This window comes from Mytilus galloprovincialis, chromosome 9 (genome assembly GCF_965363235.1).
Source record: "Mytilus galloprovincialis chromosome 9, xbMytGall1.hap1.1, whole genome shotgun sequence".
Classification (NCBI taxonomy): Eukaryota; Metazoa; Mollusca; class Bivalvia; order Mytilida; family Mytilidae; genus Mytilus; species Mytilus galloprovincialis.
In genome coordinates this window covers 43,807,088-43,831,584 of record NC_134846.1, presented here as the reverse complement: position 1 = coordinate 43,831,584, position 24,497 = coordinate 43,807,088, and the positions used below count along the sequence as shown (strand labels likewise).

The window sequence follows — 24,497 nt, the reverse complement described above, 5'->3', positions numbered from 1 at the left end:
AGTAGACTAATGATTTTGGCCAATATTGGCATATTTTTAGATCTCGAGCGGGTCTTGCTAATTTTTTTTTTTTTGTTGTTCAAAATATCTTTCTTTTTTGTTATTATGGTTTTCAAGATTATGTAGCAAAAAGCACAAAAAGGGTAAAACTTTAATTTATAGAAAATGAATGAGTCTCCATAATAAATAAATCGACGATTACAACTATGTTAACATATTTGTAGATTTTTTATGCCCCATTTATGGGCATTATGTTTTCTGGTCTGCGTGTCCGTTCGTCCGTCTGTCCCGCTTCAGGTTAAAGTTTTTGGTCGAGGTAGTTTTTGATGAAGTTGAAGTAAAATCAACTTGAAACTTAGTAAACATGTTCCCTATGATATAATCTTTATAATTTGAATGCCAAATTAGAGATTTTATTCCACTTTGACGGTCCACTGAACATGGAAAATGATAGTGCGGATGAAGCATCCGTGTACTTGGAGCACATTCTTGTTTTATTTTATTACTTATCAATATGTAAAAGAAGACGTGCCAATTAAATGAGATACATGTATCATAATTTGTCAACGCGTCTCTGCTATATCATGTCTCTGCCAGTTATATGCATATTTTCTTATTACAACATTGACAATATACGAAATATATTAAAAATAATGTAGCCATCAAGTGAACGTTATCTGTCTTTTCTACCATTAAAACATATTTTCTGTATCAATGATCCGGGATACTTGCCACTTTTAACTCAAAACCAAAGAGCAAAGAACAAGCACAAATCCAGAACATTTTTCTCATCAACAGCATATTATCAGGACAATTTCAGCGTTTTCAAATGTACACACGACTTTTACAATAAAAAGGTATGTAAAGCAATTCAGCAACAAACTGTTTGTTTTATTTGGAGCTGACAAACAAACCCACGGTTACAAAATCAAGACTCACCAGCACCCTTCGAGTCCAAATTGCCAGCACAGAACATTTTCTCGCAGAACAGCCTTACCTACCGAGAGTATTGAACGGTAAACACAAACTGAGTGCTATATGCAAAAAAAGAAAGTTGCCAGAAACAAGAGGTCCTCATAAAATGTTTGATAAAAGAATAAAAGGCAACAATAGCAGCAATGTTTTACCCAAAAGTAAGAAAAGGCTCTGATTTATCCAGATCAACTTTTAAAAACTTGAGGTCATTCACAGACAATAAATCAAATGAATTCAATTTATACGAATTCAATTTTACTGTCCATTTTCAAGTTACAGTTTTTTTTTGTATTTTTACCAGCCCATGATATAAAGTAGAGGGATTTTTTTTCGGCTTATGAGTGTGTCTCTCAATCTGTTCCTTCGTTCGGTTGTTCGTTCGTCCAGTATAAGGTTAAAGTTTTTGTTCAAAGAAATATAGTACGAAGTTTATTTTTTTTTTTTGTACATTTTATAAAACTACATGCATGTGCCAAATTACAGTTTGGGTCCTATTTCATGGCCCAACCGATATGGAATAACTCTCAACGCATATATTTCACTTGTCGTAACCACACATGTGATCTACCGAATTAAATCTAAAACCTGATTTGTTCTTATATGAGAAACAGGACTGGTGCAGCATGCTGAGCAAGATAGCCCCCCCCCCCCCCCCGGAGTACCTGAGATCACTCATAATTTTCAGTGGTGTTCGTGTTGCTCAGTCTTTTGTTTTTTATGTTGTGTTTTTTTATACTGTTATGTTTTTCCTTTAGTTTGGGATTTTTTTTTTTTTTTTTGCCTTGGCGTTGTCAATTTATTTTCAACTTATGAGTTTTTCGATTTAAACAATTTTTATTTGTTTTTAAAAAGCTGCGCCCTGCGGAGCATCGGTTCTATTTTATTACATTTTAATATTTTATGATGTATTTAAATGAGTAGTTATTGTTGCAAACTCCATTAGAAATTTGAATTGAGATCAGTTTTGGAAAAAGGGAAAGGGGGATGTGAAAAAAAAGGGGGGGGGGTAAATTTTTCTCATTTCAGATTTCATAAATAAAAAGAAAATTTCTTCAAACATTTTTTGGAGAAGATTAATATTCAACAGCATAGTGAATTGCTCAAAGACAAAAAAAATATTATAAGTTCATTAGACCACATTCATTCTGTGTCTGAAACCTATGCTGTGTCAACTATTTATTAACTCATGGGATCTTTTCTATGTATGTCTGCTATTGAAGGTTATTATTGTTGCATAATTTTAAATCATATGCATCATTTTAATTAAAATAAATATAGTCCACATCGTAGAACACCCCTTCAGGCGAAATGGAGTCTTCCATATTATTGTTTCGAGTTGTCTCCCTTCCGGAAGTAACTTCCGTGAATTCTGAATCAAAACAATACCTTGAGTATTAGCTCGTTTAGCCTGGGATCCGGCCCAATCTAACTGCCAAGATTAGCCAGGACCCCAGGCTATAGCTCGTTCTGTCAATAAAGTGTATTATATTAAAAACGATCGCAATTTAAACCGAGAAATTTGTACTGAAAGGAGTCATGATCACTGACCGAAAGGAAATTAAATATTTAAAGAGTTAGGAATGGGGTTCCTCCTAGAATTAACGTAGGAAAATAGGTGATAAGATACGAAGTGAAATACCTTCTCTCACTCTGAGTCTCAGTGACTGCTGTGGAAAGTAAACTTGGAATTGATAGTACAAAAATAAAACACAATAGGCCTAATTGCATTGTTCATACACTTTTATCCGGGATTGGCTATTTTGTAACTATTTTACATGTTCAGTTGAATTAGTTTTGGAAATAATATTATCCAGCTACATGTATACATGTGTCAATGAAACAACGGCAATCGTATCCCTCAGAGCAATCTGCTCTGATTTTTTTGAGGGGAGGGTTCCAAACCTGTTGTTTATAAGTTGCAAATCAGGCCATTACTTTTCTTAATTTAATTGTTGCTTACTTAACATGTCTAGACTGTTTTTTTCTCACTTTTTAAGGCTGCATGGTTGCCTATAATTACTTTGTTATTTTAACCTCTGGAAAGCTGTCTCATTGGAAATTATACCACATATATACAGATTTTTATATGGATTGTAGACCTGAAAAAGATTTTCAAAGTTGAATATGCTGCAAACTTCAAACAACCTACTACTTATTTACCATGCATGTTTATCATGAAACTTTTGATCAGAACTATATATAAGTGATTTCACCATTTCTTCATATGTGTACCACTATCAATCAACAGAACAAATGCAAATATTTTTTTTAATATTTGCATATGGTTTCCTTTAATTTCTCACATCTATTTTATTTGAATTTAGGGAAATAAGTATTATGTACCGGTATATAAACAAATCTCATGTCGATATATAACATGTACAACAATCAAACATCAACCCACACCAAACTGGCTGTAGTTGAAAAACATCAAAAGGGAAAATACAGTGAAATTTGGAGAATTTATATTATCACATGTACATGCATTTGAAATATTTAAAAAAAAAATTTCAAATTTTTTAGTTGTAGGTTCCACCTAGCTACCATATTAGAAAACTGGGATTTAAACGCTAGTCTGTTAGAGGGATATTTCCAGTGGCGAATCCAGAAATTTTCATAAGTGGGGGCCCACTGACTGCCTAAGAGAGGGCCCACTCCGGTCATGCTCCAGTGGTTCTCTATATAATCAACCATATTTTTCCAGACAGGGGGGGGGGGGGGGCTCTTAATTCGCCTTTGATTTCATTGGTTGTAATTTTTATTTTATCATGAATCAGATTTGAACAGGACTTGGGGAATGAAGGTAAAGACCGAATGTCAGTTTTAGTCTTATATATGTACTTTAATTTTAGTCTTACATGTATTTATGTGTACATATATCACTGATTCAGTGGCGATGGTGAATAGCTATATATAGACACTGACAAGTCTTAGATAACATTTTATAGTTTTGAATGTTTCTTCATCAGTTGACTAAAATTAGGTAGAGGTATGTTTTTATTTCCAACAGAGGGGCACTCATGCTCAACCTATATCAGTTTGTGCATGAAGCGATTGATAGTTGCCAGACACTGAATGATTATACCACAAATTAGTGAAAGTTTTAACCTATGCATATATACTTTAAATACGATTAAAAAAAATCATGTCTTTTTCAGGACTTCTGATCCAACCATGTAGTATGGCATGTTATTGAGATATGGTTCTGGTTGATGGATGTTCATGAAGGACCTGTAGTACAAAGTATATCACTGGATTGAGCTCTCTGTCTAAGTGTATTATTAAAGTGCTTTGCTTTGAGCTCGGTTCATTGTTATGCAATTCATTCTTTGTGAAATAAAGATTTTACAGACAACTCTCATGTACAAGGATGTCTCAAAGTATTATCATTTCTATGTACAATGTAAGTAACAGGGAGATAAAAGCATTTTATTTTTTGTTTGAACCAAACATTATTTGTCCATTGACCAAATTTGTTTTGCTTTCACCAGCTTTGAAGGAGATATTATCAAAGAATTGATAGAAAACAGCACAGAAGCTTACTTTCTAGCTCATCAGGCCCAAGCATCATGTTAGGCATTGTCATTACTAAAAACCAATAAATGTCTTCTAATCTGAAGATCAATTCAACATTTTAAAGTGTTTTACTAATGATACTGACAAGCCACCACAAAGATATATAAATAGAACCATACAAATAGTTAGCAAATACATATAAAAAAAGATGTGATATGATTGCCAATGAGACAATTCTCCACAACAGACCAAAATGACATAGAAATTAACAATTACAGGTCACCGCACAACCTTCAACAATGAGCAAAGCTAATGCAGCATAGTCAGCTATAAAAGGTCTCGAAATGACAATGTGAAACAATTCAAAGGAGAAAAATAACAGGCTTATTTATGTACAAAAAATAAAGAAAAAACGAATATGTAACACATAAACAAACGACAACCACTGAATTTAGCATATTCTATCATAATCAGCATATTCTATCACAATCATTTGGTAACTAATGCAATTAGTGTCTCTTCCATGCCCGTCTTGAACATAAAAACTAAACTAAATATAAAATAAACACTCCTTATGCTCAGGTTGGTTGTCATCGTGCAACACAGTTAATAACACATATAGGAAAATCATAGAACTACATTTATCATAAAACACTGTCAAACATCCAAACATACTATCCACACTCATCTGTGTCCACACTTGTTTGTTTTTAAATATATATTTTGAAACAAAATGAACCAGACACAAGTCAATACAAGTTAGATAGTCCTATTATGAGTTTGCATATCCCTTTGCCACTGTATCTTTCACCTCAGTGACGTCACAGAATAAGCAAAATGATATTGCGATGATATAGTTCTTTCGAAATTTTCAGATGGTCGTGTAATAAAAATATGCATGCTTGAGGAGAACTTATAAAAACGGATAATTGAGAAAATAAATACACCGACTACCAAATAATAAAAAATCAAGCATTCTCTTGTTACAGACAAATTACAAGAATTTATATTAGGTTTCATCTTTTATTGAAATAACTAAATTCATTATCCTATATACACTTTAAAGACAACGCCATTGACCGGGTCCATGCATACACTACCAATAATTTACCCATACTTTTTTGGTACATTTCTACCCTCGTGCATATCAGTACTGCAAGGAAAGACTGAAAACTTATAATGTTATACTTTCAATGGAATCAGTACTGATTTTGACAGTACTGTTTCAGTACTGATTTTTACAGTACTGTTTTAGTACTGATTTTGTCAGTACTGTTTCAGTACTGATTTTGACAGTACTGTTTTAGTACTGATTTTGACAGTACTGTTTTAGTACTGATTTTGTCAGTACTGTTTCAGTACTGATTTTGACAGTACTGTTTTAGTACTGATTTTGACAGTACTGTTTTAGTACTGATTTTGTCAGTACTGTTTCAGTACTGATTTTGTCAGTACTGTTTCAGTACTGATTTTGACAGTACTGTTTTAGTACTGATTTTGACAGTACTGTTTTAGTACTGATTTTGACAGTACTGTTTCAGACAGTACGGATTTCGTCAGTAATGATTCAGTACTGATTTCGTAAGTAGTGTTTCGTTACTAATTTCTTCAGTACTGTTTCATTTTTTAAATCAGACTATCTGTATAGTGATGCCTAGTTGTTTTGTATATTTGGGGTGGGTTAATTGTTCTCTTTGACACTTACCCCATTTCCATTCATTTTCTATATCGTGACATGTAAATGTTTTCGTTATGTTTTTTTTTTTTATTTCTCTGATTTTTGTTGTCCTGAAGTGGTTCAGCTTTAGATCCAGCTCTTCGACAGTTACTTTAGCTTCTTTTTTTTTTTTTTTTTAAATATTCTGGCTTTATGTCATATTTATTGTCAGAATTGCATCTTGTGTGGTCTACAAGGTTTATGTTTTTAATACTTATTAATACTTCTATTTGACAATACCATATTACATGTATTTATATCTTGCTTGAGTCAAATCAGAACATATTGAACAGTGGAACTCGATATATTACTTTTGAGAAGATGGGTGGATGGATTGATGTTATGTGATCCAGTGGCAAGTTAAGTGCAGGAAGAGGACATGATACTCAGATATAAATACAATGTAATTAACATAGTTTGTACAGAACTAGATCAATAATGCACTGAGCTCCTTTTTAACATGCTAGTTCACCGCAAGGAGAGAATCTGCTACAAGACGTGTCCACCTACATGAACAGGTACCTTCAGACTGAACAGCGTATGTTTTTCTCCTTTTACTGTGAGCTGATCGAATATTCAGAATACGACCACTTTTTTTAGTCTAACTTCTCATAAATAAATTTCCAATCATATGCTCATTGTAAGATTTTTGTCGAGCCTTCGACTTTAGTCGAAAAAGCGAGACTAAGCGATCCTACTTTCCGTCGTCGTCAGTGTCGTCGTCGGCGGCGTCCACAAATATTCACTCTGTGGTTAAAGTTTTTGAAATTTTAATAACTTTCTTAAACTATACTGGATTTCTACCAAACTTGGACAGAAGCTTGTTTATGATCATAAGATAGTATCCAGAAGTAAATTTTGTAAAAATAAAATTCCATTTTTTCCGTATTTATCTTTTAAATGGACTTAGTTTTTTCTGCGGGGAAACATTACATTCACTCTGTGGTTAAAGTTTTTAGAATTTTATTAACTTTCTTAAACTATCCTGGGTTTGTACCAAACTTGGACAGAAGCTTGTTTATGATCATAAGATAGTATCCAGAAGTAAATTTTGTAAAAATAAAATTCCATTTTTTCCGTATTTATCTTTTAAATGGACTTAGTTTTTTCTGCGGGGAAACATTACATTCACTTTGTGGATAAAGTTTTTAGAATTTTAATAACTTTCTTAAACTATCCTTGTTTTGTACCAAACTAAGACAGAAGCTTGTTTATGATCATAAGATAGTATCCAGAAGCAAATTTTACAAAAAAATAAATCCATTTTTTCCGTATTTTACTTTTGAATGGACTTAGTTTTTCTGCAGTGAAACATTACATTCACTCTGTGGTAAAAGTTTTTAAAATTTAAATAACTTTCTTAAACTATCCTGGGTTGTACCAAACTTGAACAGAAGCTTTTTTATAATCATAAGATAGTATCCAGAAGTAAATTTGAAGGAAAAAAAATCCACTTTTTCCATATTTTACTTTTAAATGGACTTAGATTATCTTCCAGTTAACATTACATACCTGTAAAGTCTGCAGTTAAAGTTTTTAAAGCATTTATTAGATTCATAAACTATGCTGGATTTTTACCAAACTTGGACAGTACATGGTAGCTTCTTACAATCAAAAGATTGTATCAAGAGGAATATTTTTATTGATTTTTTTCCTCATTTTTGTTAAGCCTGTGATTTACAGCAAAAGTAGGCGAGACACTGGGTTCCGCGGAACCCTTACAAATTTTTAATGGTTGAATACATTTATTGACAGATTTCTTTTTTTTTTGTATACCTTAATCATGCAATTTCATTCACTTGTAATGAGTGTATTGTGATTAGTAACTTAGATACATGTATGCACAACTCTTGTACTCTTTCTTATAAAACTGCAGAGCGTATTTTACGAAAAGAATATATGAAATTTGGTGTTACAATATTTAGGCATCCCGTTAACGGGGAGTTGAAAGGGTAAGCACTACATTACTCAGTATAGCATGTTCACATGAGGACTGATGACTTTCAGAAACTCTTGGTTTGTACTTCCTCAGAAATCTCTGATTGATTTGAATCTTACAGACATACAAACAAATGTACATTTTGTAAAATAGCATAAAAATTTAAAGAAAGATTTCCAACAGACTGATTAATGTCTGACGGAGGTCATTTGGTACATAATTAACCTTTTTGATTTTTGAACATATATGGTTTGCTTTTCAAAATTAATTTTTATTGACTGAATAAAAAACAAGCTGAAGAACTCAAATTTTTGTTCTATCTTCTTATCAACTGCAATAACTTCCATCGAAATACAATAAACAGTAATCTTAAGAATGAACAGCATTAAAAAGTACAAAAAATTGTGTTTTCTCTCTCTCAATTTAATGTTTTTTTTTAAATAACTGTTTCATAATTCTGCTTCAATGTCATTTTCCATTGCTCTTCCTATGCATGTGATATATATCTTTGCCAACTTGTTTCTGGAAAGGAAAAATTGGATTATAACATTTATCATTTTGTTAAAGTCCAATAATAAGATTAAACATAGGTCAACCATGACATAATGTGAATCAGTGTACATGCATTGCTAAAGGTGGTATAACGTTAATTATACAAGGTTTATATTATACAGGGAGAAAAATGAAAGAAAAAAATGGAACAATGTTTGATTTACCTACTTGAAAACTGGCCTTGAAGTCATTAAACTTTCGAGTCAGTTATTTACTCAAACTCCAAAATCAACAAATCAACCAATCAAAATGCTGGATTTCAATTTTCGACCACGATTTTTTTTCTCCGGGCACTGAGAAAATTTTGTATGACTTCAGGGCCTGATCTTATACGATTTGGAGAAGAACTTTAGCGTCCCAAGTTTGGGTTCATGGCAAATGTCCATGTTTTCAATACGGGCTGCACTTTTAACATTTTTAATTTGTTTTGTTATAAATTAGGTCGTTAATTTTTCTGAATTAAATTGTTTCATATATTGTTTATGTCATGGTCTTTTGTAGCCGACAATACGGTATGGGTTTTCTCATTGTTGAAGTCTGCACAGTTGTATATTATTGTTCACATTCACATCGTCTCAAATTGGGTGGATAGTTGTCTCAGTGACAATCCTACAACTTTTTATCATTTCATACATATGCAATAGTTTAAAAATTAAATAAAAGTATTCTTTTTGTGAATTTTTTCATTATAAGTACCAGTGGAAATTCTCATTATAATAAATTACTATCTTTTAAATCTGTTATTCGGTTACAGAGAAAGAGATCTTTGTTTATATTTCCTTTAGGTTCCTAAGTTCAACTATGTCCTGCTGTAACACTCTGACATCTTTGGATCGGCAACAAAACACATATGTATTAATATAATCTGATTATTCGAGCACATGCAATATCAATGCAATCTGTGAAACAGTTAAATGAGAAGTTGTGTGTACGGATATGTACTTCCCGTAGACTTCTTTGTTAACTTTAATGATATCTTTCAATTGTTGAAGAATTGTATTTCTACTCTTTATTTTTTTGAACTTGCTCGTTGTTGGTTTGTTGTCATATAAACACACTACAACATTTCATGATATTGAAATAAAATTATAGGAATAACTGCAAATACTTACTTTAAAAAATTCATAATTGAGTGTAAAACTATATATATACCTACCTTTCAAATTATTTCAATGTTCTACTGTCACCTTTCATACCAGTTCTATCTCTATCTCATATTTTATCTGTTCATGACAATTTTTAGTCGTTGATCTAAAACTTTATTTTCCTCATAGACTTAGTCTTTGTGTTCTGGTGGGATCCATTTTTAGACACCTATAACAATAGATCATACTGCATCAAATACTTTGCATGCATTTATAAAAAGTTGTTTTTCCCAACATGCATGTTATGGTATTAATTATGGACGTAACACTTTGTAAATTGTCCTTTGAAAAAATACATCATGAGATAAAGATTGTATCGATGATTTACAAAATTCTGTAAAGTGGTTCAGGAGTTATTGATAACACTTACGTGGGACATAAGGACAAGATATGTTCCATATGTGAACACATTCTCACTAAGAAAATGTCACCAGAAGTGCAAGTCAGTCATCACAACGGATAATGTTTATGTGATACAGTTAAACATTAAAACCATTGGTAGTAAAGTTGTGCGGGATGTTTAATTTTCAACAAATGTAAGATTGGTTACCTTTAATCGGATGCCTCATATAGCATGTATAGAAAGAAAGTGCCATGATCTCTGCAGGTAATAACTATTGCAACAACTCTTTGAGAGGCCGTCGGTGGCCTTTTGTCTGAATATGCAGCAGGGCAAATTCCTGTCCACCTTCAATATGCTTTCGTTGTCCAGTGGCAGTCCAAGTTTCATTGACCTTCTTTCACCCCAGATGACATCTTTTACAGGACTTACCTATTGTACTTATTTAACAATTGTTTTGAACATGAATGTATTATTTGCTACTGGACATTAAGCAAATTTTTAATACATGTACTCTAATATGCTATTATTTTGAGGAATCTCAGTAGGATCATTTTAAACTATAGGGATTATCCTCTTAAAATATAAATATTATTCATACAAAGTATTGCTCAATAATTATGTGTCGGATTACTAGTATTCGTGTGTCGGTTCAATGGGTCGTCGGACTAATAGGGCGTCAGGCTATTGGGGTGTCGGACCAATATGGTGTCCGAACAGAAAGATTTAAAAGGCAAAAAAAATAAAAAATGTGCAACTTATAAAAGGTTCTGGTCTGGAAGTGGTTTCTTCATTTCTGTATTCTGTAATATTCTATATCATTTTTCACTTTTTATTATTAATTTTGCCTGTTATTCTCTTTTCTTCATATTCAAGCATCACACTATTATCGATTCTTCATTGCTTCTGTCTACTTTATAACAAAATTGGGAATAATGTGAAAGCCAGCCAAATAGGACATTGGAAAATTGTCTGTTTTCTGTTTCTTGGTTTATTCTTGCTTGTCGTTGGAGGCAAACTTTGTCTTTCTGTCTCTTTAGTTTGTGTGTATTATTATAAATTAAACGAATGTAACACAAATTTGCCATCTTTAAACAAATTTGTTGAACATTGCGTCTGTTATTTAATCTCTTTTAACAGAAGGAAAAAACTAAGATTAAATATAATCAACAGATATATAAAAACAACTATGAACTAAGTCTTTGAAGTTAGATGCATGATTTTTGTTATTAGTTGTTAGTGGCTTTGAACTAGCTGTCAGTAACTGCAAGTACTCTCAGATCTGTATTTAGTGACTTTTTTGTTGAGTAACGGTAACGTCCATTAGGCAGCAACCATTTGATTTTCTGGGGGGGGGGGGCTATGGTTTTTTTTGGAAAAAAAAGTTTGTTTCCAGGTTTTGGTGGAAAAAATAATTTGTTTTGGACCCTGAGTAAAAAAAATTGTTTGTTTCACCCTCAGCTGCCACTATATGTAATGCTAAAATTGAAAGAAAAAAATTGTCTCCGGTTTGTTGCTAAAAAAATAGATTGTTCTTCGCCGAAGGCGAAAAAAAAAGTTTGCACAGAAAAAAAAAACCATAGCCCCCCCCAGAAAATCAAATGGTTGCTGCCTTATGTTTTTGTTACTGAGATGTATTTCTATTTGCATTCATCAGTTATTTAAAGTTAAATAAACCTTTTTCAACTGAATTTTATAGTTTGTTGTTATGTAGTACTGTTACAACTCTGTTCACGGTTTAGGGGGAAGACCCTAGCATGTTTAACCGCACCAAATTCTGTATATATGTTCCTGTCCGAAGTCAGGAGCCTGTAATTCAGTGGTTGTTGTTTGTTGGTGTGTTACATATTCATTGTTCGTTCATTTTTGTACATGAATAAGAACGTTAGTTTTCTTGTTTGAATTCGTTGACATTTGTCATTTGGTGCCTTTTTTTAGCTGACTATGCGATATGGCTTTGCTCATTATTGATGGCCGTATGGTGACCTATATTTGTTAATTTCTGGTCATCTGATCTGTTGTGGAGAGTTGTGATTATTCCGCTCATTTTGGGTGCCATGATTGGCAAATAAAATATATGTTGTTGCTGTTGTTGTTGTGTCGTTGGCAATAATACGGCATCTTTTTTTATAAACAAATATATATGTAAATATAAATTTGAACTAAAGTCTTGAAGGGAAAGACATTGTTTTTGTAAAAATGTCAACAGAATATAGAATGTTGTGTCAACAGAATAAGAATGTTGTGTCAACAGAATACAGAATCAACATTCTGTATTCTGTTGACACAGTATACAGAATGTTGATTCCGGCAAAATATATGATCTGACAGGATGCTCACGGAATAAAACTTGTGATGGAAGAAGACATACATTTGACTTGTAAAACATACATGAACAATAGCAATCCGTAGATGATTCGAAAAGGATCCGCCATCTCTGACGTGTCGTAACAATCGTCTCTTTCTGTAACTTTAAGACTTTCTGCAAGTGGCTGGTAAACCGATATTTTCTCTGCTGTATTTCTGTATCCTATCCTTCCCGGCTGATCTACTGTTGTCTCAAATTTTGCCGTTGATGTTATTATCGTAATCACAAAAGAGCGTCAATATGGAACATACAATTGCCTATTGTAAAACGTTTATGTGATTGGATTTACACATGACGTCATTCATTGTTTACAAACGTTATTTTTGCACTCGCACTGACATTTCAACAGTTCAACAGTTCAAACTTCTTCTGGATTGAATACCGATCAATACCACAATGGGATTGAAGGTAGATCAAGGTATAGTAGTACATTGTATATTTTAAAACTTCGAAAATAGTAGCATAGCTAATTCAAAACATATTACGTTAGTTAAAAAAGCAGAATACGCGGACCCTTGGGGTTCCGGGGGTGTGAACACCAAATTATTTTGGACGTTCAATGCATTATTCTATGTAATACTACTTAAAATATTTTATTTCCCCCCACTGTGTTTCCCCCATTTTTTCGCTATAATTATGAAATCTTTAGGCGACTGAGTTGGAACCCCCCTTTTTCCTTTTATCCCGAGTTTTTGGAACCACAGGCACTTGTTTCTATCCATACGAAGGTCGACTATGGATAGTCGACCTTCGTATGGATAGAAACAAGTGCCTGTGTTTGGAACCCTCTTTTAAAACAATGGGTGGATCCGCCTCTGGTTACAGAACTTTCTGTAAATGTCAAAATAGGTATAAAATCGCGGGTTGTTTTGGATATACATATTATTACTTCTTTACCAAACCTTATTAAATAGATTATAGTATTAATATTTGTCAAATTGATATTTGTGAAATGATCAGCCTGACTTTCTAAACATATGATTGGATAAAGGGAGGTGCGGTACACCCCTCGGCGTAAGAAGGGGGAGGGTCCGAAGGTTGGACCCCTTTTTAACGATAAATGCATAAATTTGAAAAGGGAAATCTATTTAGAAACCCTATCTCCAGATTTGGACCCCCCTTTTAAAAATGTGTTTCCTATTTTGACAGGATTTTTTTATATAGGGCCCAATGCTTCATTTAATTTGGGAAACATTTTAATATATAAGTCCTAGGTGCCTACAAAATTATTTCATCTCGCCACATTGACTGCTGTGTTTGTTGCTGCATATATGTATATTTTTATATATATAAGTGATCTCGTTTGAAATGATTTAACAACAACATTTCTGTTACTTCTGGTTTTTTAAAATATTTTTTTAGCATACTATGCGATCTGGGCAATGCGATATATGGGTTTGCTCATTGTGCATTTGATGTGGTAAAAATCAGGGGCGGATCCCAGATTTTTGGAAGGGGGGCGAAGATATTAAATTTTGCCGAGCGGAGCGAGTCGGAAATTTTTGGGACCTTTTTTTTTATGCTGTATTCTCCCTATTAATTGTCTATCATAAAATGATAGTATTGATCCAAAGCTATGTACTGATATATTTGATGTAGGACTTGTCAGTAAAAAATAGACATGGAAATTAGATGAAATTTACAATACGACCGACACGAGTTAAAAAAGACAAACAAGCAGTTTTTATCAAAATGTTTGATTGATATGTTTCACCCAACATAACTTAGGGAACCGAAGTGAGGGGTTCCAAATCCACTAAAGACTACGAAAGTGTCTGAAATGACAACGAAGTTATGAATGACGGTCAACAAATGGAGACATAAAAGTCACATCCAGTAGGCAGGTTGCATGCAGTCTGGTCTTGAAAAAAGTATTCAATATATATAAGTCCGGCAAAACAGACATTCCAGTCAGACATGCAAACCCCGGCCACAAAAAAATACTCCCGTTTTTATTCATCATGTTCATTTCATGCTAAATATTTTTGTTGGAAATTTTAGTTTTTAATAGCAAAAAAGTGGACAAGACTATTGTTTTCAATCAAGATACGGCCAAAATTTTTGTTTAAGGCAAGAATCAGAGTCATTTTTTTTCCTCTTAAATATCTCAGACTGCCTCCTCAAATCAAATGGTTCGTACCTGAGACTTGAAATTTTTCTAGAGCTTATACTGACTAGGGATCATTAATTTGTTAAACATGTTTTCGTAGGTAAATGATATTGTGGAACTTTTTTTTCATGAGAGTGTAATAGTCTATAGATCTAGAGTATTTACCATTACTTTCTGTTTAGTGGAATAGTGAAATAGAAGTCAATACGTTCTTGTGCTATCCTGTGTCGCTTTGAAGGTTTCCTGATTGTCATGACAACCTCAGCCTAAGCAATGTGTATTACTGTAATTTTAATTTCAAAATGACCGATTGCCGTTTTTTCAACGCACTGGTCAACTCCACCATAGCAAATCACATGACTTTGACAATCAGTAAATACCGGCCAGCGAAAAATGTCTTTATAAGTAAAGAATTGTCGTATAAAAATTAAATACTCGGGAAATGGCAAAGTTCACGAAGTCTAGTCTGATTAATCATTTTACCAAAAAAAAAAAAAAAAAAAAAGGGGGGGGGGCGGGGCGTACCCCCTCTACGCCCCCTCTGAATCCGCCACTGAAAATCATTCAACAGTCTTCCTATTTTTATGTTGTAAATAAAGATGTCTGTGAAATATTTAAATTTCTATTTTATTTTGGTACTGGCTATGGTTACATTGAAATGTAACAGTCGTAAAAAAGTTATTGTTACAATGAAGTTTATAGGCTATATCGCCGGAATGCAGACCTAGGGTTGACTAAGGAACTACATAGAATACTTACGAGTGTAACAATGATATTTATGTCTACGGTTACATTGTGTTATTGTTACGTAAATGCACTCAAATGAAAAATTATTTTTTACAATATTTTATACATTTTTTTAATTTTATCAGTGTACACACAACCAGTATGTTGTTTCAGTCCGATGCATTTTTGGCCCGGTGTAACAACTCTCAGTGGCGGATCCAGAAATTTACATAAGTGGGGGCCCACTGACTGACCTAAGAGGGGGCCAGCTCCAGTCACGCTTCAATGATTCCCCTATATAAGCAACCAATTTTTTCCAAAAAGGGGGGGGGCGGCTCCTCTGCCCCCCTAAATCCACCTCTGACTCTAGGCAGCCCTCATAAACAAGTAATTGGGGTGGATGGGTTGGGTGGCTCAGTGTTGTATTAATATATAAGAAGATGTGGTATAACTGCCAATGAGAAAAGTCTCCTGTTCATATAAGTCGTAATATGTAGAAGTAAACCATTATAGGTCAAAGTACGGTCTTCAACGCCATGCCTGCATGAGCTCTCACCGAACAGCAAGGTGTAAAGGGCCCCAAAAGTGACTAATGTAAAACCATTCAAACTTGAAAACCAACTACTGAATACCAAACTCCTGACTTAAGACAATAACCTTTTGTGTATTGTTGCAATTTCAAAAACGTGTCCGATAATTTAAGAATGTGTCCGGTTAAAAAAGCCAGAATATTTCAAAACTCATATACCCCCAATGATACTCTGTAAAGTAAAAACGCAATTCAATATCAATGGTGTGGGATACGATAGAACCCGTATTGTTCGGTTGGATTGTAATTGATTAGAAAAAAAAGTCGAAGCAGGTGCCAAAAAAAAATCTGTAGGAAAGGTTTAGTAATCCGTACAGACAAATGTCCAAGGTATGCTACACTGTGCACGCTTTCTTCTGCTTGCAGACACAGACTATAGGTCTGGTTTAAAAAAAATTGCACAATAAAAAGTTATTTTTATTTGAAGCGCTTCAATTTATGATTTTCTTTATCAATATGATTATTATTATTATAAAGTTCAGACAGAGGTACTTCACAATTTAGATTTAACTAATACATCATGTACATTTTATATTGTATTTTCTTCCCGGTGCTTGACCACGTTTACTGTATGTCATTGATAAACATTAGTTTGTTCAGCATAGGTAATTCATAACAAGCATAGCTGCAGGCTAAGTTTACAACACATAATTAACTATTGATTACTTAATGTCCAGTGGCAAATATGTCATGCGTATTTAGAAAAAAACCCATTAACATTGCATTTAATAAGTTTTGTAAAGTTTAAATCATCGTTTATAAATAGTAAGTAAATTTTATTGTTTTAATATTATCCGGTGATGCCTATAAATGTCTTTTTACAAAATGTATGTCTATGACTGCTCGACCGGCGTCCCGCAGAAGTTGTTTCGCCAGTGCAATTTGACATGTTTATCAAATCATTGACGCGTTTTTGAGGAATCGGACACGTTTCTGTGTGCTACCATAGATAGATGTATAACATCTCTGGCTAGGTGCTACATATATGACTATGTACGATAAATTTTCAATTAAATTAAATTTGCACTTCAATCTATTAAACATTAATGTACTTTTGTATAAAGTAGTTAGTATATATTTAAATGTCTTTCGTCGTTGTTTCACGGATCTTATTATAAAGAGCACATACATAGACCGATGGTTAAAACTACACATGTATGAAATACTTGCCACTGGCAAACACCAATACTTTGATGATGATGAACTAAATTATCATATTTTCCTCTTTTTTTTATTTAGAAACAAATTTCAACTTTGATTGATTACAATATTATATATACATGTAGTATCAGAAGTCCAGTCCATTAGTGATTACTCACGGGACTTATGGTAGTATATAAAGTAATAAGTAATTGTTGATGTCATACCATTCCCTTCCATAATTGTGCATTCTTTTTTATTTTTACATAACACAGAAATGAGGAAAGTGTTAACATAAGATAATTTATTGTAGCCTAGACCTGTTGGTGACCTTCTGCTGTTGTTTTTTTTTTTGGTCGGGTTGTTCTCTTTGACACATTCCCCATATCCATTCTCAATTTTATTATTTATAAAATCATTACATTTTCTTTCCTCAGAATGATTAACAGCAATGGAGACAGGAGCAGACATGGGAATGTTCGATGTGAAAATTGAAGACCTATAAACAAAATGATGTATCTAGACAATATGGCACTCATCAGAAAAAAAAACCAACATTTAATCATGAACCATTGAATCCTGAGTTTCGTACAAGTACCAAAACATTAAAGGTGGATGCTTATAATGAGCTCATATTAGAACTAAAGTGTCCTCTTGAATTACCACTGTACATGTAAAAAGACACATCATATCAGGGACTTAATTGAGGAAAAGAGCCAGGAAACTTACATTCAACATAGCATTCCAAAGAAAAGATGGCATAGGGGGAGAGCAATGAAACATGATACATGCAAAATTAATTGTTTCTTTGATTGTTTTATTTATGAGCTTTAAAGGGTCATAAAATAACCAAGGGGCATGAAAATGACAGAGATTTTTGCCACAAACTTCACATGTTGGTATGACATTGAATGTTTTACTATATATTAAAAAATGGTTATGATAAATTAAAGAAATTCCAGTTATGATTAAAAATAAGGTAATCGAGACATTGTTTTGTGTTGATTATAATGCATTGCCTAACATAGTAACATATAACTGCATTAATTACAACATATTTTAAGCAATAGCAAAATTCCAAAAAATGAACAGTATTGAAGATTCTAATCTTGTTTGATATATATATAAATTATGCGCTATTATACAATTGATACTGTAAAATATCAGCCTCGACCCACAGTGTGAATCTTCCTGATGTCGAGTGCGTATTATTTTTATTAACACTGAAAGACAGTCACAATCAAAATCAAGAAGTAAGCAAAGAATCACAAAACGAAAGGGCATTTACAACAACACATTGAAAAATACATATATAAAAACAACACGAACTCCATTAAAAACCGGGAGTGAATTCAGGTGCTCCTAATGCGTATTATTTTTATAAACACTGAAAGACAGTCACAACCAAAATCAAGAAGTAAGCAAAGAATCACAAAACAAAAGGGCATTTACAACAACACTTTGAAAAATACATAAAAGACAATACGAACACCATTAAAAACCGGGAGTGAATTCAGGTGCTCCTAATGGGTAAAATCCGATAAACTGCTTATCTTGCTTCATTTCTGTTGTGTTCTCCTTCGCTTCAATAGTATTTCGATAGACGAGAGTAAGCTTGATAATTTTCCTTGGTCATGTTCACGTCGCTAAAAAAAATCTGCGCAGCAGAGTGATATAGTCTAAGAGAAAAACGTAACCAGCTAAAAAAGGATAATAATAATATTGTCACAGAATTATCAAACCTATATTTGGATACCAACTGTACTGAGATGCACATTGTAAAAACTTCTCTAATGATAAACACTTAATCAGAGATATCTAGAAAAGATACAAAATATGCCACAAATTATTATATAGCATACTATACTTACCGAGTTTAAAAGTTTTCAGTTCCAAATATTTTTTGAAACAATACACATTCAAGTTAAAAAGATTAACAACACCAAATCTACTGAAACAGTACTGAAAATAACAATACCGAAATAGTACTGTCAACATCAGTACTGAAACAGTACTGACAAAATCAGTACTGAAACAGTACTGTTAAAATCAGTACTGAAACAGTACTGACAAAACCAGTACTGAAACAGTACTGTCAAAATCAGTACTGAAAAAGTACTGATAAAATCAGTACTGAAACAGTACTGTCAAAATCAGTACTAAAACAGTACTGTCAAAATCAGTACTGAAACAGTACTGTCAAAATCAGTACTAAAACAGTACTGTCAAAATCAGTACTGAAACAGTACTGACAAAATCAGTACTGATTTCATTGAAAGTATAACATTATAAGTTTTCAGTCTTTCCTAACAGTACTGATATGCACGAGGGTAGAAATGTACCAAAAAAGTACGGGTAAATTATTGGTAGTGTAGCATACTCGAATGTTGCAGTTTTTACAGATTAATGACAAGAAATCATATTTTGTTATTTTTATTTGAATTGAATTATGCTCATCTACACTTTAAGGAAAAATTACAGAGTGGAAAACTTAGTAGCCGGTTCCGTGCAAACTCAGTCATAAAGTAGCTTCATTCTACTAGCGCCTGTACACCACAATCACGTGAAATGTCTGTTCACCATATATGCTTTCATATAAAGCAACTCGATACAGTATATGTGTATCAAAACTAAGACCTGTTGGAAATATAAAAAAGGAATATATTAAAACACATAACAATTCATTTCAAGTACACTATAACTAAACATTTTAATTAAGAAATACGATTTGAAAAAAAACTCGAAAAAAATAGCTTGTTGTTAATATCATTATTTTAATTCATTCGCACCATGCAAATGACTCTAACTGGGAAAAAAATAGAACAATTATTTTTCCCTTTTAAAGAATATTAGAATTTTACCCATACCTTAGCTTTAGAGAAGAAATCCTTTCTTCATTCCACCAAAGCCATTAGTTTGACTGGTTTTAGGTTCAGCTTTATTTGCCTTCTCTGTGGTGGATTTAACAACCGTGTCAGTCGTGTCCCTGGATGTCGAAGGAAGATTTTGCTTTTCTATGCTGATGGAAGTGTCATGCTTCTCATCTTTTGTGTCGTTTACAACGGCCGCTGGTTCTGGAAAAAAAGTTTTATTATTGTTGTTTTCTCCACTGGAAAATTATAGGATTCTTGAACATTTATTTTCATCTCTGTAAGTCATGGATTCGATAATGCATTTAATTATAAAACAAGAATCAATAATGACAGAGACAGTATAACGCTCAAAAATATAACTTTACAGTTCTATTTGTTTGAAATGATAGCATCTGCATATTAGACCATGCACACTGATCAGCATATATGTATATGGATATGAGGTTATTGTAAATGTTGCCCTCGCCGCGCCTCGCATGGAATTTGTCATATTCTGGATGATATTTTTTCATTCGGAATTCGATGTATCTCATGTTTTTTTCCCCTGGTAATACTACAGTGACTTGACTGTAAGTGTTGCTATCCACCAATTGCAATTCATTCAAAATTTTGACCAAATTGCAATTTGTTTTATTAAACCAAATTGTTCAACTGGTCAGAAATTTGAACCAACTGCTGTAGAAAACCACAGTCAAGTCGTGAAAGTGCAAGGTGATAAAATAAAACATACTTACAATCCTATAAGACTTTAACTCCACTTTATTGATGGTATTACTAAATCAGTCTATCAATCTGTATAGTTATATTATAGCCATTACCATACTAAAGGTGAACTGTTTTATTTTTAATTGCTATAAAAATGTCCAAACTAAGATTTTATATAGTTTTTCTTTCGAAAAGTATTCTATATTCATAAGAATCACATCTCCCCAAGGAAACTTATCAATAGCATATTGTTATTTCACATGTATTTTACTGAATATATGATGTATTATTTTAAATGATATATGATTCTTATAAATATAAAATCCTTTTCGAAAGAAAAACTATATAAAAGCTTAGTTTGGACATTTTTATAGCAATTCAAAATAAAACATTTTACCTTTAGTATGGTAATGGCTATAATATAACTATACAGATTGATAGACAAATTTAGTAATAACATCATTAAAGTGGAGTTAAAGTCTTATAGGATTGTAAGTATATTTTATTTTATCACCTTGCACTTTCACATTTTGACTGAACAATTTGTTCAAAATTCTGACCTGTTGAACAATTTGATTTTATAAAACAAATTGCAATTTGGTCAAAATTTTGAATGAGTTGCAATTGGTGGATAGCAACACTAACAGTCAAGTCACTGTAACAATTTGATAATAATAATAAATAAAGATATTAAACAGTTTAAAATACCTTCTGTGTTGAGCCATTTGTACATCTCAATAGCTCCTGCGAAAATCTGCATGGCAAGTACAATCATCTAAATATAAAAACATAGTTTGACATTCCATCCGTAGAAATTCAAGGAAAGGAATATAAATTGTGTCTTCGGTAATCTATACGTGTTCTCCTTACTTAAACTAGTTATAAGCATTAACCAACAATAGTGAAATATAATAAATTTTCCCGTTTTTGAAGAAGAAAAAACCAGAACCTAATGACATTAATATTAACAACATTCATGATTTTTGTAAAAGTGACAATTCAAAAGTGAAATCAATGTCTTTCAGTATTGAAAAGGTTCAGTCACACAAAGGCCTAAACCACGCTTTTCTCAAGACTCTATACATTTCTGTACTTAGAAGAAAGCATTTGTTTGCGTGTTAATTTTATTTGTATGTCTTCAGTTATTTTGATTTTGTATTATGAACTGCATCTTATCTGTGATTTTTTCACGAAAAACTATACTTACGTTGACGAAATTCTGTTTAAGGAATAGTAGCAAAGTCTGGAACAAAGATATAACAATTCACTGAGCTTAGCAACACTGATGTCTAGCAAACACACCACTGATGACTAGTTCAGAACTAAGAAGCGTCGCCCTTGGTAATCATAAGGAATTGTGACGTCCGTTGACAGGAGCCATATGATCGCAGTGCCCAACTTTGTGAGTCAATGAACATCGGTGACGAATACCACTACGTTATGTCGTGTAGCAACTTCATTATCGTGTGTAGTCTGGGTTCGTGACACAATATTCTCAATTCCGAAGGCCTGAGATATCGAAAAAATCTATCTAGAATTCCAGGTTAAAATATGCTTCGGATATGTTATCATAAAAATCAAAACAATTATGAAGTAAAACATTTTTTTTTTTGCTGTTTTTTTTTTCTTTTTCAAACGTATGGTAACCTGTATATGAAGTTGCTTACTTCTATGTCATTTGGTGTCTGGTGGAAAGTTGTTCCATCTACAGTCCTACCACATTTTCTTATTTTGTATGAATTAACAAAATGTTAATATCTAAGCTTTAAATGAAGTTCGTTCCTCCTTAGAAAATTGATTTTTTTTTTATCTTTGTAACATTTTTGTCTATGTATGTGCCTGACCCAAGTCAGGATCCTGTAATTCAGTGGTTGTCGTTTGTTCATGTTTTACATATTTGTTTTTCGTTCATTTTTTTACATAAATAAGTTTTCTCGTTTGAATTGTTTTACATTGTCTTATCGGGGCCTATTATAGCTGACTATGCGGTATGGGCTTTGCGCATTGTTGAAGGCCGTACGGTGACCTATAGTTGTTAATGTCTGTGTCATTTTGGTCTTTTGTGGATATTTGTGTCATTGGCAATCATACCACATCTTCTTTTTTATAAGAGAATAAAAAAGATGCGGAAGACACCAAGGGGATATTGATAACTCATTAGTCGAAGAAAATGGGACAACGCCATATATATGCCAATACAATATTAAATCGTGTTCTATTATTCATGTTTTACCTCCTCCGTTAGACAGTTGTTCATATGTTATGGGTATATTAAAGGATGGTTAAAGAGGTTGGGTTGCGGAATTGAACAGCAGCATACGGTAGCTGTTCCTTTGCTTTTTTTTTCGTGTGCATGCCCTGGTTTTGTCTCTTAGACTAGATTGATACATATTAGCCTTTTTTTCCATTGTGCTTAAATTTGAAAGAATAATAAATGGCAGTTGATATATCATTATTCATTTTGCAAGTTCAAGCTTTTAGCCCATGCACAATTGAAATCCGAAAAAAATATTTGAATTGCATATGGTGGAGTTCCCGTTGCTTAGTCTTTAGTTTTATATGTTGTGTCTTGTGTACTATTATTTGTCTGTTTGTCTTTGTCTTTGTCTTTTTCTTTTTAGCCATGGCGTTGTCAGTTTATTTTTGATTTACAAGTTTGACTGTCCCTCTGGTGTCTATCGCCCCTCTTTTAGATGTTTCAAGTTTGTTTTCCTGAGACAAAAAACAATGTGTGGATATAAATTTGTTAAGATCCTTCAATTAAAAATCAAGACACCTTGAAAATTTGACTGACTTATACAATACACCGTATAAACGAGGGTCTGGACTTCTGGTGTGCTTCAGTTCTGCATTCTTTATTTTTCTGGGTGACTTTTTTTAATTCCTTATATTTCGTACCCAGTATTCTTTACTTTTTTATATTTGAGAACCCTTGTGTTCTCTATTCATTATATTTTAGCATCCTTTTCTTCTCTTTTTTTTTCATTTTTGTCCTGTTTTCCTGTATACTTTAATTTTTTTAAACATTTGTTCTGCATATTTGGCTCATTATTCTCTATTCTGCAAATCCCATCCAAACCCTCATAAATGACACGTTTTTATTGTATGTCTATCTTCTTCCATCTTAATTACAACATATCTGCATTGTTTCACATATGTGCATGACAAATCCCTATAAAACATTGCAAATTACTAAATATGATCTAATAAAAATCAGTATCTTGTGTTTCTATCATCTAAACACACAATAAATTAGTTTTACTGTCAAAAATGTAATTTATAAACACATTTGGAACAAAATAATGGCTTTAGATGCACAATCAAAGATTACCGATTTAAAAGATTATTATATGCAATTTCACGGTTGCAGTTTTAGGAAGACATGTCTTTGATATATAATGCGAACAAGTACTTAAGGTTAACCAAAATACAATAGGCGTTTAATAAAAATACCATTGATAATGAAGTTTATAATCCGTTGAGTGATATAAATCTAATTGAAATTTAAAAAAAAATCCACACAGACGGCATTTCTCATCCAGCGATCTTCTATAATGTTGTAGATCACATTGAAAACTCAGGTAATTACTCCACTACTGGCAGCGTCGAAGGGGACCTTAAATTAGGTTTGAACTCCATCCGTCTGTCTGTCTGTCTATCCGTCAGTCTGGCAAATCAGTTTTCCCTACTTTTTTCTTCGTGCTTGAAGATAATGATTTGCAATTGGTTATAAAGTTTTATCATGACAAGTTACAGATCAAGTTCGAATTATGTTCTAGTCTGATAATTTTGTGCAGAGTCA

General features: G+C 32.8%; 2 long non-coding RNA genes across 2 annotated transcripts; both read right to left on the bottom strand.

Annotated features, from left to right (window-relative positions):
- Positions 1-8,361: 8,361 nt before the first annotated feature.
- Positions 8,362-12,802, bottom strand: LOC143046906 (uncharacterized). The gene is made up of 3 exons (XR_012969301.1): positions 12,576-12,802; positions 9,856-10,013; positions 8,362-8,669 (listed from the first exon to the last, which is right to left on the bottom strand). It is a non-coding gene; the product is annotated as an uncharacterized LOC143046906 (long non-coding RNA).
- Positions 12,803-19,537: 6,735 nt separating this feature from the next.
- On the bottom strand, positions 19,538-20,540 carry LOC143046905 (uncharacterized). Its single transcript, XR_012969300.1, has 2 exons — positions 19,985-20,540; positions 19,538-19,754 (listed from the first exon to the last, which is right to left on the bottom strand). It is a non-coding gene; the product is annotated as an uncharacterized LOC143046905 (long non-coding RNA).
- Positions 20,541-24,497: the final 3,957 nt, after the last annotated feature.